This window comes from Heliconius melpomene, chromosome 7, assembly GCF_056956725.1.
Source record: "Heliconius melpomene rosina isolate 202511_hmr_F chromosome 7, ASM5695672v1, whole genome shotgun sequence".
NCBI classification, from domain to species: domain Eukaryota; kingdom Metazoa; phylum Arthropoda; class Insecta; order Lepidoptera; family Nymphalidae; genus Heliconius; species Heliconius melpomene.
The window spans coordinates 9,955,749-9,972,100 of NC_140395.1; the positions used below are offsets into that span (position 1 = coordinate 9,955,749).

Below are 16,352 nucleotides of genomic sequence, written 5' to 3' on the forward strand. Positions count from 1 at the left end.
ATATTTAACTTTAGAGGGCGTTGAAATCATACATTGAGAATGAATAGGTGGTGAATGAGTCCTGCCTACATTTCTTTTCATCTTCACGCTGTATCCCGCGTCGTATACATTCCCGCACAGCAGGGTACGCAGAGGGAACCTAGTGTTGCAACTTCGTTCCCTAGTCTCCGCCGAATTTTCGAGTACATAGTTACATCAAAAATTGTGTTAGAAAATGGTAAGCTGCCACATAATCAGTCTCCTGTGAAGAAGACTATGGCAAGCACTATTTCTAATATAATAGATTTGTCGACATGTATGCACATTATTAAAGTGGGTACTTCCATCATAAATTATTCATTAATACGAATTTTTTTGCGAAATTTTATTTCTATCCGTCAGTATTTGAATCTCATTTTCAGCCTCAAAAAGTTTTCATTTTAAGGTTCTTGTCAGATCAATAATACAAAAATGTCTTTGTTATACGAAGCTTTATGGCACTAACCGATTTTTCATTGATTTTTAATATTGACTTGTCAAATTATTACAAAAAAAAAAAAGGTTTTTATTATTTCAGGTTACACAATGGAAAAATAAAAAAGAGTAAGGTAAATTTATGTATATATTTTTGAAATGCGACACACGTTTTCTACGTTCGTGATGAATTTCCGTGAAGACGGATACCCGCTTTTATTCCTCCACCATGTGGCCTTTGCGGCAGTTTTATAAAGGAAGGTGCAAACCTTATAACGGATTGCTCCGCTCAAACGAGGAAATATATATTTGTTTTTCGACCACACAACTTTTCTCATACTGAATAAGTGTTGTATGTAGAATATAGTTGATATTGGTATTGTTAGAATGAAAAAAGTATAGCGAAGTTGATTATGAAATCTTATTACAAAGAAGTTTGAATTTATTTACAAGGATGGAAAAAACAATACTAGAGTCAAACTACTAAAATATTATTTTTTGGAATATCTAACTCTGAAAAAAATAAATTTATTAATTTATTAGAAATAGATTCAATTTAATCTATTATTTTTCATATTGATGACCAATACTGTAAGCATCGTATGAAGCCTTTTCTGAACTTAAACCTGTTTACGGCTTCAGCAGATTGGATCGTAAGGTGGCGTCATTATTTCCGTAACTTCAGACTGGTGCCCGTAATTTTTTTACCAATAATATTTCGCTTAAGGCCAGTCGGGGGCAAAAGCGTGTGACTATAAACAAGAGAGGCGGTGGGTTCGATTCCCGCTCGAGGAAATGAAATATTTAATAAAAATATGTCTTCGTTTTGTAGTCCAGCGTAGTGTTTGAACACTAGGCTCCCTCTGCCTAGCCTGCTATATTCGGGATACGGCGTGAATCTGAAAAATCTAATATTTCGCACATTGAAGTTTTAATTATCTCCTATACAGTGTAATAGGTATCGATTGAGAATGTCAATAAAGAACCATAACAGCGCGCAGTTTGACCTAGATCATCATAAAGTTCATATCTAGTTACGGCAATGAAAGCATATTGAACAGTATCTATTTTTATGACATATTGACCTGATTTCGAAAAAGAAAATTAACATGTTACATTGAAAAATACCTTGTGCCGCATCTATTCACGGATTGAAAAAAACTTGACAGACACATACTGTAATTATATATATTATATTCCTAAATAATTAACTAACGAGACGACCAAAACACATACAAGTGGAAGACGTATTTACGGATAGACTCTACAATTGGTACACCACTACAAAGCCACGAACAAAGGATTTCATGGAGTGTATCAATAGTAACATACTTATTTTAATTTTTAAATTAAAAATAAATTCATTAGATTATGATATTAGATTAATTTAAATATATTAATAAAAAGTGATGAAAAAGTTAAAATTTTTACATTAGAAAACTGCCTTGAAAAGTTGAATTTATAAAATACATGTAAAAGTTTTACATTTGCAATCTGTATTCCAATCTATCTCGATATGTCCAGTGGTTCGGGCGATGCGGTTATAAATCAGTTGGTTACAATTTTTTTGAAGCGTTGTAAAAATGAAAAATGTGAGTAAAGATTGTTAAATGTAATTTTAAGAATAAAAAAAAGGTTAAGTGCGAGTCGAAATTGCGTTGACTTAGAAACTTTTTTTCTGTGCTCTAAGGTACCGTAGATCTCGCTACGGTACCGTACCTTAGAGCACAGAAAAAAAGTTCAAGCACAGATCTACTAATATATTTGATATTAATTTCAGCTTGACAACTCCACGCGATATTGACATAAATGATCTTAATAAACCGAAAGAAGGATAACAAGTCATCTTCCATATAAGAGTTCCGTTTTTCTCTTTTGAGGTACGGAATCCTAAAAAACAAAATAAATTAGTGCAATGCAACACTTGAATAATTGTGTAACAGAAAGTTTGAAATTTCATACAATTTAAATGGCGCTTTTACCCCTTTGAAAAGTAGATCTCTTGTTATTTGCATAGTTTAGGTGGACGAGTAAATTTGCCTAAAAAAATAAGAAAATATTTTCTGCTTTATTTAAAAGAAAAGCATTGTTTTAATTACAATCACAGTGTAACGTAATTAAAAGAAGCTAAATAGAAATTTGCTTTTAAAACAACATTTGAAAAGAAAGAAATAATTAACTCGCACTCGCTTAACGTCTAATTGCCACTCAAAATGATTGATTAAAAATAACTATTACTAAAAAACTATAGAAGTTTTATTATTAATATGATAATAATAGATTATTATACGAATAGGCAGGCTTGTTTTAAATAAAAGCGAACAATAAAAAAATACAAGGCGACATATATTTATTACACCTTTGTAGCATGTCTGAAGTATCGACGGTTGCTAGGGGTAGTTTGATAAAAGCTAGTGTACAGGTAAGAGTGCTTTAACCATAAAGGCCATGTAAAAAGGTTCTTAAAGACACGAATAAAAAGTGAGGCCTGTACTATACTGCATTAATAAAAATTTACAATAAATATTTATTTTAAACTTACACTTTTTACTTTTCAATTATGATTTCGTTAACAGGTTTTGACGTTTTTCTCATATTTTTGTAAGAATGCATGGAAACAGTATGCATTCGAATATGTGTTTTTAGCTGTTGCAAAAATGCAATAAAGGATTTTGTTTTGAAGCGCTTGTTGAAGCGATATTATGGGTACAACGGGTTTGAAACGTGTAATGTAAAAGGTGCTATTTGACATTCATATTTTATTATATTACTTTTTAATTATTATAAAGAACGCTTCTCTACTAATAAGTACCTATTACGTAGATTTTAGCTCAGCCCACTTTGAATAATATTAATATCATTAACAAACATGAGACTATTGTCTTATTCTTAGTCTATTATAATATACACTATTAGATTTATATTTCTGTTAGAAATAATTAATGAAGTTTACTATAAAAGGATTTCGAATAATACGTCCACATTCTATTAATGTATTGATTTCTGTTTTAAATTGAACAAACATTTTAATTAGCAAAAAGGTAATTATTTAACGAAACAGATTGACAGATGAATTTAATACCTACCGAAATAGCATAACGGCAATACCTACGAATAATACAAAACATTCCCATTTCACATTTTCGATATTACCAACCCTCATTGGGCTGGGGTTGATTTCAATGTCCCCTCTCTCCTAGCAACGTATAAATAACTTCACAGCGAGTATTTAAAGTAAACAAACAGTGGTCGTCCTTAATTCATTTGTATATACAATTAAAAAAAAAACCTATTGTTGTACACTAGAGAGCTGTTGAAAGCATTTTATGCTCCAATTAGGCAAGCCTCTCATATGTAAAGAAAAAACTTAACAATTTCATAGCGTTACGTAAATTTAACTTTCGCTTGCGAATGAAACTCGACTGGTTTTAGTTTTAACTTAATATGCACCAAGAGTAGAATATACATTATAAAAAAAATAATTTGTCGAGAAGTTGTTGATGTCTCATTAAATTTAATTACTTAAAGATGTAAATAAAGGTAAAAAATATATATATGAAATAATTTAAATTAGATATGCCTCTACACCAGAGTGAAGAAATTAAAATATTAGAAATTTCATTCCCTCGAGTGAGAATCAAACCCATAACCTGTCGCATTCACAGTCACACGCTTGTGCTTGAAGAAGTATTTAGTAGAAAATATGGCAGTAGGATCTCTTTTCTCTTTTACTTCTCCTCAAATATGTGTGAAAACGGAATGTGTTTAATAACACGAATATAGAAGTTATCTACTAATAGTCAACGCTCGGAAAATGGATGGAGATAAGTCATGCGATAATACATTGGTAGCACTGTTACAATTGCTTGGAATTGTTGGGTAACGTTCACTGTCTTGGACCACTATTTTCTCTTAGAAATATCAACAAGTATAAAATAATAATTTAATGTTATTTATGTGTCCTATATGGACCAATAGAACTATTACAATAGTTGATAAGGTCGTGCCCAAAGTTGTTATTTTTTATAATTGATTTGTTTGATTTTTTTTTCATTTTTTTAGTATAAGTTCTTGTACAGATAAATTTATCTTTAAAGGAAAGTTTCAGTTAATAAAAGATAAAGTTATATTTGACGTGCACTGTACAGACTATAACAAAACAATCTTTAACTATGACAGTAGAAACGGGCGAAGACCGTATTTTATGAGGTATTAAACTAAATAATGAATGCATGGAAAAGTCCGAAAGTTCTAAATAGCTCAAACATCGTAAAGCTATTAAGAATAAAGGATGTGGGCGCGGCTAATGATGACAATGAACTTATAAAACTGTTTGTAATGTCGAAGCTCGTGTAATGACTTTAGAAAAGTACTATAAAGTTTTAAATAAGTTACACAATTCACGTGATTACAAATTTAATTATTACTTTCGAAATTTTGTAGATTAAGTTTATTAATTATTTTAACACTAATTAATAGGACAAAAGAAATACCTGAAAGTGGAGAACCGAGTGTCTTAACACTAGGTTCTCTCTGCTATAGGGGAATTGTGCTCAAGATGGCATACTATGATAAGATGACACACTACCAATATTGATGAAACTATTAGCGCTAGGTGCGATCTTGTGACGTTTTAGAGAGTGTCTGTAGATGCAGCTAATGCTTAAATTCAGTATGGCTGAAAGTGAATGCAGATGGGCAAGTAATTCATGTTTTCGTTATTTTGAATTGCTAACAATTTTTCTTTCGCTTTTGCTTGATGGTGAAAAGACATGTAAGATAAAGATTTTCTATTTGAACTAATTATAAATGTAAAATAGGATTATTATATGACACAACTAACGCTAAAAACACATCCTGACCAATAAACTTTTGTCCCAACGGTTAAAATTAAATTCATATATCTATTGGGTAAGATGACATATAAAACGTGAGTATAAGATGGCATACTATCTTACCCTTATAAATAGAATCGATGTATTTTTTTTTTGCCCTACCTACAAAATGCCTGGCAATTACAAACGAATATATATTGGTCGCAAGAAGACATGGATAAGGCTGCTAGAACACCGGCATTTAATAGCCGCAAGTGACGAAGCTTATTTCCCTTTTGGAAAAGTAAGTGACTGATAACGGAATCCAACCTCATAGAATTTGCAACATGTTTGAATCTGGCCATAATATTGTTAACTACTGTTGAACTATGCTCAAAAAATAATGATGGCATTTTTATGTCTCATACGTTGAAAGTGTAATATCACATACTAAGTATGTCATTTTACCCTGTAGATATGTCGTCTTACACTAGTCGACCTAGGTGCGATTTTTGTTTGTTTTTATGATGTTTGAAAGATGATTGTTCTGAAACTAAAATAATTTCGTTGATTATGAAATATATAATAGTATACGCAATATGCTGTTCTCAGATGACTTTATTTATTTGAGATATTTGTCTTGAAACAAAAAGTATGTCATCTTAAGCACAATTCCCCTATGCGGGATACAGCGAGAAGCTGATTTAATGAAAAACCCATCAAAATTGCCATATAATTCTTAGAAACTTACAATTTCTGCAAAGTGCCAAGACAAAATTTACTACAAGCTAAGGGCAATATATATGTAGGTAGGTACATATCATATCCGGAAAGCAATAAACGAAGTGGTTTCTGCGCACGGTACGCAACACATTCAGTCAACACAATATACCAGCAATATCTTATATCACTCATCACGCTTAACAGGTCAGGCGTGATTGATGAGACACTATGTTTTCTTCTTTATACTTCAAATATTACGCTTTTAACTCGAACTACTTGTTACATTTCCTTTGTCTCTCACGCACTAAAATCTTCACATAAGCTAACAAACCTAGTTTTGGAAGCATAAAAATATTTTTCATATTCACAAGAACTTATAAAAAGGCTAAAAATATAGTTGAGAGCTTAATAGCAACATTTTCGCTCTGACCTCTTGGACTGGATTTTAAAACATAATTAAAGAAAACAACTCTTTAACGTGAACATAAAGTTTTTAAATAGGTCAATCCATTGAAAACTGGCAAAGCAAGTGGGGATTATGTAATATGAAACATTCTGAATCGTACGAGATAATTACGCTTTGAATATACGTGATTATAACGCCCATTTCAACATGCAATTACATGATATTTCTATATATATACTTAGCACGTGGAGTTTATTATATAAAATAAAATACGAGATTTAAATCATTTGTCTATAGAAATTGCACTTTGCAGGTGTCGGTCGACCACACAGGTGTGTTTAAATAGTACCTATGTCATATTAATATTAGAGCTTGCCTACATTGAAGTAAGTCAAAGCAATTAAAATATTTTATTTCATAATGCGATGGGTATATGACTAGTACTGTCCATTTTCATATAGTAAAATAATTTTAGCATGGTATGTAATTACATAATTTTATCGTATATAGTTAGTTTCTTAATTTATGGGGTTTTGAACGTGCTAGTTGAGCACCAATCACATCGCCACTTTCGCAGTGTATGGAGAACACACGAAGGAGATTGTACGGTAAAAAAGAGAATATTAGACAATAGGAGAATGCATGTCCAAAAAAAGGTTCAGTTAAAATACTGCCTTCATAAATTTTCTTTTAGTATTTACAACATAGAGTTGCCTTGCTTCTCAAACTTTCCATAGATAAACCTCCCACAAACACGTAGGTACCTACTAGCGAGTAAATACATAAAATTTCCACTTCACTAAGATGCAACCCTGCAATCTGTTGCAGACGGTGAGCACAGCCGGTCAGTGCACGTATCACACGCTCAATTACACAATCGACGCAGACCTCTGTTCCATAGATTAGTGCAACCTTTGAGAGTGCACTATAAACTAATCAGAAAAATGCATAATATAATATAGATAAAAATAATAAGAGTGTAATATACATTGACATTCTAATATTGTAGGGTCGATCCCCATTCGAGGAAATGAATTATTATTTATTCATATTTTCATTTCTTCGCCACCAAGGCAAAAACCCGGCGTCTACTGGCGCCACCCAACACGCAATGCCTCGAAAAATGGCGGAAAGTGAGGGAATATAGTGTCTTAACACTAGATTCTTTCTGCTTACTCTGCTGTGTGCGGGATACAGCGTGAAGCTGATCTTTTTTCCATCGTAATAAAATACTTTAACTGTTTAAACTTTAAGTTTGTGATATTAATATCATCAAAACAAAGATTGATGTGACATTTATAAGAAGTCTATTAGCTCGCTTTTAATTAATAAGCAAGAAACTTCTTATTTCAATATAAGGAAGGAGGGGTGCCTGGAATGTCTCGGACAGTAAATGAACTTAAATAGACGGAACGGCGAGCAGCAAGTTGATATCATTTATTTTTAGTTTCGAAAACCAATTCAACAGCAAAGTGGCGGAGTAAAGGGGAAAAAATAGAGTATTTACGTGGCAAAAATCAATATTAATAATATTGTGAATAGCGCTATTAATATATGCGTACTTTAGTTAATTAATGAATACGAAAATAGAAATAATAAACATAACTATTATTCAATAAATCATTCGTTTTTATCGATAATAATAATATATGCATAAGGAAGTTTAACCGATTTTCAAAAAAACATAAACTTAACGAGGCATAATAGTTTAAAAAAATATTGACTTTTAAAATAGGTATTTCAGAAGAAAAAGATAAAAAAAGAAAGGAAACAGATGTACCACAAAGTGAAGCTTTATAAGCAATTACTGTTTACCGTACATTACGAAGAAAGGAAATTGCCAACAATCATGTTTACAAGGAGCCATAACAAGACAAGGTATTCAGGAATGCAAGAAGTTCAGGCAAAGTAGGAAAAACAGCATTTGAGCAGATTTTTAGTAGAAACAATAAAAATACAAAGGCCGATGATAGCGAAATTTTTCAGACTTTCTGGTTTAAGCATATAAATAAAGAAAATTTGTTGAAAGTAAATTTGAAAAATGCGAGTCGTTGTCAGTGAATGCTGTCGAATCCCCTTGTGGTGGTACTACGTGAAACATTTCGGCTTTGTGTTATTAAAAGTCTGTGGAGTTATGCGGTTGTTTTAAGGTTGGCTAAGGAGCAATTTTAATTTTCTGAGTGAAATTACTATTAAATGTAATAATTATGCTCTTAGAAGTGTCGAAAAATACCAAAATGTTATTTAGCTTTTTATATTTTAGCTATCTTTAAATTATTTGTTATAAAATTCCAGCTTTCCTTAAAAATTAGTTAAACTCCACAGAAATATATCGATGGCATGGCATATTTGCTTAATATTTGTCAAGAGCAGTAAGTAAAAATAATTAAATATTTTCATCAATATCACTTATATCGATCAGTTCAATATTATTCGTCCGTATGCAAAGTATTTATTATCAATCCCGCTAGACTTAGCGGCGCACTCAATACATTACGAGGTTCTTGAACTTGAGACTAAACGAACGTATTTATAACATTGTAACTTACACTCACTAAAAACATCCGATCCTGGCTCTATATGAAGAACGGATTTTGGACCCAATATTAATATGTTTGCATTTTATTACAGAAAATCGTGTGAGGAGATAAAAAATATAAAATTCAATTCTTTTTAAACTTTTCACTGTATAGATATTTATATAATAAGCAATAGGCTACTTGTCCCTTTTTTTAAGTATATTTGGTACCAAATTAAAAGCTCGACGTTGAGTTTTGCCACTCAACACGCATTGATTTGAAAAATTCAACAGAAAATGGCGGATTGTCTTAACACTACGTGTCCCCTGTCTACCCATACTATATGCGGGATGCAGCGTGAAAAAAGTCCTTAAAGGTGAACTGCCAATTTTAAAAACGTGTAAACAGACAAATTAAGTCTGAACGTCTGTACGAGATGTGCGTAGGGTTTTATATAAGTACCTATTGTTTGATATTTTCAATACGGATAGACTCTTAATAACCATAATCCATATACTACGCCATGAATAATACTCGTGCCGCGAGAGAAAAATGCTCCGTTGCATTATACGGGGTTTTCATATAGAAAAATGTTAGAGTTATTATTTATATGTTTATCAATTACTTATTTATTAATATTTAGCTCTTGACTAGTATATAGTTTTTACTTACATACTACTGTATATAAATAAAAACTGTATGAGTTGTAGGTATTTATTTCGATGCTGCTTAATGATCTGTTTTAAATATTACATCTATCATTTTTATTATTCTTAATTGAATTTTAAAATTAAATATGTAGATTAATTTCTTATACCCATATTTAGTAAATATTTTATAATATTGCTATACTGACATTTAAAAGCAGTTTGCAAAAATAAAACACAAAAAGCTTCGAATAAAAACTAGTAAGAATACTAGAAGCAAACCTGAACTATAGGCGTTGAGTAGGATGAAACTCTGTATATATATGGAATTCTTATACAAAAACTAATTTTACCTTTACCGTATGGAATATAGAATGCAGCTAGTTCATAAGGAGCCCGTTTAGGAGCATTCTTAAAAATACAATTGGGTCGATTCTTATATACTTGTTTTAAAATCAATGGACAGGTGTTCTCTCACATTCGAACAATGATGGTACGATGAGTCACCAAGAATGAGGAGAGGATTACAAAAAACACAAGCTCGTACTGACTTAAAAATTCAGTTCATAGTAGTGATTCATTCGTTTTTAAAGTATGATAAAAATGAGATACGGATTGCCGACGTTTATAACGAATTCTCATGTATGATGAAATCTAATAAACACCCAAATTAATTCTATTATTTTATTTTTTAAGAAAAATCTAAAAAATCTAGATCCAAAAAGAAATTAATATACCTAATATAAATATAATTCAATTAATCCATACATACACGCAACAAAGTCATACTTATTTATAGACCATGGAGAAACTAGGGTGGAGTACTAATATAATAGTAATTCCGTCATAGTTTCTCATATTATGCTAAAGCTTGTCATTCCTTCGAGTTGAAGTCATATTCAGTAACTCAATATCAGACAAATTACGTGGAAAGATTCCAAACTGGAGTACGTGATCTAGGGCGGGCAATGCGTGTGGCATCTCGATTTTCGGTCAACCAGCCCGATGGGGTTTCAGGGTAAGTGTACTAGGATAGTTTAGCTCGACCTATTGATCTGTTAAACTATTCGTGCTGATGTAAAAATAATTGATTATTATATAAAAAGGAACTAAGTTTATAGGTGCTATCTTATATGAACAAAACTCGTTGTTTCTTATATTCTACTAGCGGAAGCGCGCAGCTTCGCTTGCGTATTAAGGGGTGAATCCTAATAAATGACGAAACATGTGTTCAATGAAATATTTTTAAGAGTCTAAATTTCAAATTTTATAAAAATCGGTGGCGATTTAAAGATTTTCCCATACAAACTTTTAACCCCTTATTTGCATCCTTAGGGGGTGAATTCTAGAAAACCCCGAAACATATGTTCAATTAAATATATTTAAGAGTCTAAATTTAAAATTTTATAATAATCAGTGGCGTTTTAAAGACTTTTCCTATAAACTTTCAACCCCTTATTTGCATCCCTAGGGGGAGAATTCTAGAATGAAACACGTGTTCAATTAAATATTTTTAAAAATCTAAATTTCAAATTTTATAAAAATCGGTGCCGATTTTATTTTTTTTCCATACAAACATTCAACCCCTATCTCACCCCTTTAGGGTTAAAATTTTTCAAAATCCCTTCTTAGTGGATGTCCAGATTACTAAAGTAAACATCTGTCCAAATTTTACGTTTCTACGTACAGCGGTTACGTCTGTGCGTGCGTCTTACCTCAGTCAGTGAGGACAAGTCCTTTTATATACAGGGTGTCCCAGGAGTCAACGATAAAACGAAACGAGGTGATAGACCAAGTCATGACAGTTATGAGAAAAATATAAAAAAAAATCTTTGTCATGTATTTTTCATATTATATTGATTTTAAAAAATATCGGAAAAACCGACACCCTGTGATGGTTTTTCAAGTCCCAGGACTACAAATATTACACTTTCTTCATTTTTTTTTCTGTAATGTAATCATGAGTAACCCTTCTGTGAATTACAGTTTAAGATTGAAACATACCTGCATCAGCTTTCAATAAAATATCGTATTTTTGCCAAACATTAAATTCAAAATATTTACTACACTCAACTTTAACCGACTGTACTGTAAAAAAAATATACTACACTGTTTTTGCAAGTAACTTTAAAAGTTGGCGCATTTAATCTGGATTCCGAAATGGTACGATACTTGCTGGATTACTTCTTTGTTGAAGAGAGAAAAATCGAAATACACGATAATCGGGATGACGTTCAGCGTTTTGGTATCTTTTCCGATACATTCTAGCTGCAGTATTTGCGTTACATTCATGGAGAATGGTTATTCTCCATGAATGAAATGCATATTGGCAATGTGTCAAAGACTGAGTATATGGCCTGCGAGAGCCCGGACTCGAGCACTATCCTTATAAGTCCTGGGCCAGCCCCTAAGTCGGATAAGCGTTGCCTGGGCTAAGTGGCGGGAGGTTACTGGTGTAGTCTGTGATCACAGGATACCGTCCAAACTCTTATTCGGCCAAGGAGATCGTGATCGATGCCTCCAGACTCGTGCATGACGGATCCAAGGTACCTAAACTTTTCCAACTTAGGGGCTGGTCCAGGACTTATAAGGATAGTGCTCGATTCGGGCTCTCGCAGGCCATATACTCGGGCTTTGACACATTGCCAGTATGCATTTCATTCATGGAGAGTGGTTATGTAACGAAAATGCTGCAGCTAGAATGTATCGGAAAAGATATCAAAACGCTGAACGTCATCCCGATTATCGTGTATTTCGATTTTTCTCTCTTCAACAAAGAAGTAATCCAGCAAGTATCGTACCATTTCGGAATCCAGATTAAATGCGCCAACTTTTAAAGTTACTTGCAAAAACAGTGTAGTACATTTTTTTACAGTACAGTCGGTTAAAGTTGAGTGTAGTAAATATTTTGAATTTAATGTTTGGCAAAAATACGATATTTTATTGAAAGCTGATGCAGGTATGTTTCAATCTTAAACTGTAATTCACAGAAGGGTTACTCATGATTACATTACAGAAAAAAAAATGAAGAAAGTGTAATATTTGTAGTCCTGGGACTTGAAAAACCATCACAGGGTGTCGGTTTTTCCGATATTTTTTAAAATCAATATAATATGAAAAATACATGACAAAGATTTTTTTTTATATTTTTCTCATAACTGTCATGACTTGGTCTATCACCTGGTTTCGTTTTATCGTTGACTCCTGGGACACCCTGTATATAGATTTCACTCTGAAAGCTAGGTTCCCTCTGCCACCCTCGTATATATGAGATGGCTCAGAAATAAAAATAAATATACGACATTATCTATCATTTGATTTGAATGCATTTTCCATATATATCGTACTAAGCAGATGAAAGTCTTAAGGCCTAAATCCACTTAGCGAAGTACGCAGTAAGCTATATAAAACCTTGGAAGCCAATAATAAGACTTTATTGTATTGATTCTCACGTAGTAACATACTTTTTATACGTATATTAAAAACTCCTAATAAATCACAATATAGGTTATTAACTAACAAAAATCCGTGTTTAGATTATTTAACAAGTAAGGACATACCGAGTACATAAGTCTATGCCAAAATTCAAAACAGTTAAAAAATTTTGTCTGTACATGAAATATATTACCGAAATAACCAATGTAGCCCTATCAAAATGTAAAAACACTTATAAAATTTGAATGTATGATTAATTTAAAAAAAATGTCGAGCTGTTTGTCTGTATCGAAACTACTGGATTTGAATGAAATTTTACTTGTTGTTATTAAGATTGGGCAGGATCTGGGCTACATTTGATTTTGAAGACTGGCACACCTGATGGAGAACCATAACGATCCAGCTAGGTAAACAATAAGAAATTATAAAATTATAAAATCTATTGACGCAAAAATTTTAAATCTAATGAAGAACTTTAATAATCCAGCTAAATTATAATAAATTATAAAATGCCGCCTTAGTAAATGTTGTACCTACAGTATGGCAATTTTAATTAATAAATGAAATACACATCTTCGGAAAATGCTTTTGACTGTAATTATCATTGGCGAAGTGATTTTGTGCTCAACTGGCTCGTTCGGAACGCCATAATTAAATAACTGAACTGAACTGACTTTAATTACGATGGCTGTGAATTCTATCTCTACGCAGACAAATAATTAAATTCAAATTGTTTTTTTTCAGTTTCCGTAAGATATAACCAGGCATTCAGTTGGAAAACAACACGCTGAGATTCGAATTTGGGAAGAAAGCGGAAAACGAAGTGTTTTGTCACTACCTTCTGCTTTGCCTACTAGCTAGAAGTTTAGATCATAATGGATAGAAGTAGGATAGAAAGGGTCATAAAGTCCACACAAATGAAGTTTATTTTGATATTTTTATATCTATATCCATTTAAAATAAAAAATGCTATGCCTATTTTTTTAAATAAAAATAAAAAAAACGCCCTAGGTAATAATATGACCGACACGAAAACCATGTGTATCCTATAATTTATCAGAGACAATGGTTGAATTTCACTCAGTGATATATCCATTGTCCTGGCGACCTAATAGCTACCTCGTTGCTAGTATTATAACTACAATTATATTAAACGTATAGCCCTTAGGGGTAAAGCTATATTGTCAAACTCTTGGAGTGTCTCGTCAACCCCAACACCGAATTGGAGGAACTTCTATTGTTCTAGAAAAATCTCATTTTTTCTCACAGTTTTATTTTTCTTTGAACTCTTGAAAAACAAATAACGAATCCTTTCATTATTAATTTCATTTTATATCTAAATAAATATTTTTTGACAAAATGATTACTTTAAATATTAAAGGTCGAAGCCCGCTATTTCCACGTTTGGTTACGCATAAGTTTCCTCTTGCCATAGAAGGTCGTCGATCCAAGTTCGGTCACGCAGGGGTTGCCATGTATAACATAATACTTTTCTTATAGAAATTATTAGAACCACAAACAAGTTTCACCGACATGGTCGTTTCACTTCAATGACGAAATAAAAACAGAACTTTTGTTGATTGTAAGACATAAAGAGTTCACATTTTTTGTTTATATTTTTTAAATCTATATAAGACCTTAGATAATAAATATATAAATTATTAATTAAGTAAATTGTTCCATGAGTTAGACAGAAAAAAAACATTTTTATAGTAATTTTATATAACTTACCAATTAAAAACAGAAATTACATGACTTGTACCTGTAAAAAAAAGATAATAAAAAAATGCACCTTAAACATTTTGAAGAAGGTACTTAATAGAAGTACCTACAACTGCTTAATAGAAATAAATTCAACACAAAATAACACGTGCTAGGTTATATTTTATGAGTCATAAAACTAGTGGGAACGATCAATATACTAGAAGTCAGTAATTTTCTTCGGTCGCCTGTAATAGGGTCTTTGGAATAATCTTTTGTTGTTTCTACTTGTAAAATTCAAATATACCTTCGACTTTAAAATAATTATATATACTTGAAGACAGCGGGAATTCGCTGGATTCAAAGGGCGCAGAACCGGACGGAGTGGCGAGAATTAGGGGAGGCCTATGTCCAGCAGTGGACGTTGAAAGGCTGATGGATGGATGGATGGATGGATGGAGACCGCTTTTACCGCTTATGTATGTGTTTTGGAGATTGTGTACTGCGCAAAGTTTGTAAATTCAAATATTTTAGGGAGCAAATATTTACATTTAGGCCAGTCGTGGCGGAGGGGTACAAACGTAAACAAGACACGTTGTGGGTTCGATTCCCACTGGAGGAAATGTATTATTTAATATTTTCATTTTCTCGCTCCCTTTGCCTGCCCTACTAGGATACGTGACGCTAAAAAATATCATAAATTATATATATTTTTAACGTCTTTGTTAATCTGCTTTGGTACTTTGATAGCAACGCGTTTGGACCAATAGGGCATTAAGCTCATATAGAGATAAAATAAATAACTCAATCTATTTGGCTATTTTAGGTAAATAAGACATCAGTAAAGTTTATTATTTCTTTTTATACGTGAGTAGTATGTGAATCTAATAACGACACACTTATTAAGCATGAATCTTTTTTACTGTCGTAATAGATATTTCACATAATTATTTAATACAAAAATACTAAAGAAACCGGGCCGAATCCGAGCAAAGTAGATACAGAACAATCTTTTTTTAAACAGAAATTCCTATAAAAATATTTGACTTGACGCTACACTTAACTAATAATTTATAACTATTTAAAGGACATTAGGATACAACAAGGATATTCTAACCATTTACAACAAATATTAGTATTCGTTATTTCCACTACAATGATCTTAACATAAAATAAAAAAACATTCGTTAATAAGACAACCAAATGTGGCAACAACCCTCCCTCGGAGTTTTATTTTTACATCAACTATTCTGGGACATCAAACGAAATGGTAGCATTTCGATCATAACAGTGTGTTAATTAACGAGATATTCGGCAGTTCGACCCTGATGCTGTGGCAGGCGGATAGTTCACGGTCTTTGATTTGGACCTATGGATATAATATATCTGGAAGCATGGATATAACAGTCTGGGCCTTCTAGTTCACTGCTCAAACTTCAAAATTACTATTATTTTTATAAAATAAGTACAGATCGATAATATATCTTTAAATTTCAAGGAACCTTTATACAATAGCAAAAGTTAAGCTTAATTTTCTGCAGCTGCTTAAGCTACGTCATCTGTGTAATAAGAACAAAAGTATGGGGGCTGTGATATACAATAGCCTTTATTAAAATGCGCCTACAGTAAGTAAACCAGGCCGGAACGTGATTGT

General features: G+C 32.1%; 1 protein-coding gene across 5 annotated transcripts in view; it reads right to left on the reverse strand.

The window, feature by feature from the left end:
* Src64B (Tyrosine-protein kinase Src64B) overlaps positions 1 to 16,352 on the reverse strand; it is a 61,132-nt gene that overhangs the window by 21,257 nt on the left and 23,523 nt on the right. For 2 of the 5 annotated variants that reach the window (XM_085188709.1, XM_085188710.1), the window contains exon 2: positions 14,729 to 14,759. The exons of the other annotated variants lie outside the window; for them this stretch is intronic. The gene's annotated coding sequence lies outside the window, so the exon portion shown is untranslated. The remainder of the gene's footprint in view (positions 1 to 14,728; positions 14,760 to 16,352) is intronic. 5 annotated transcript variants of the gene reach the window in all.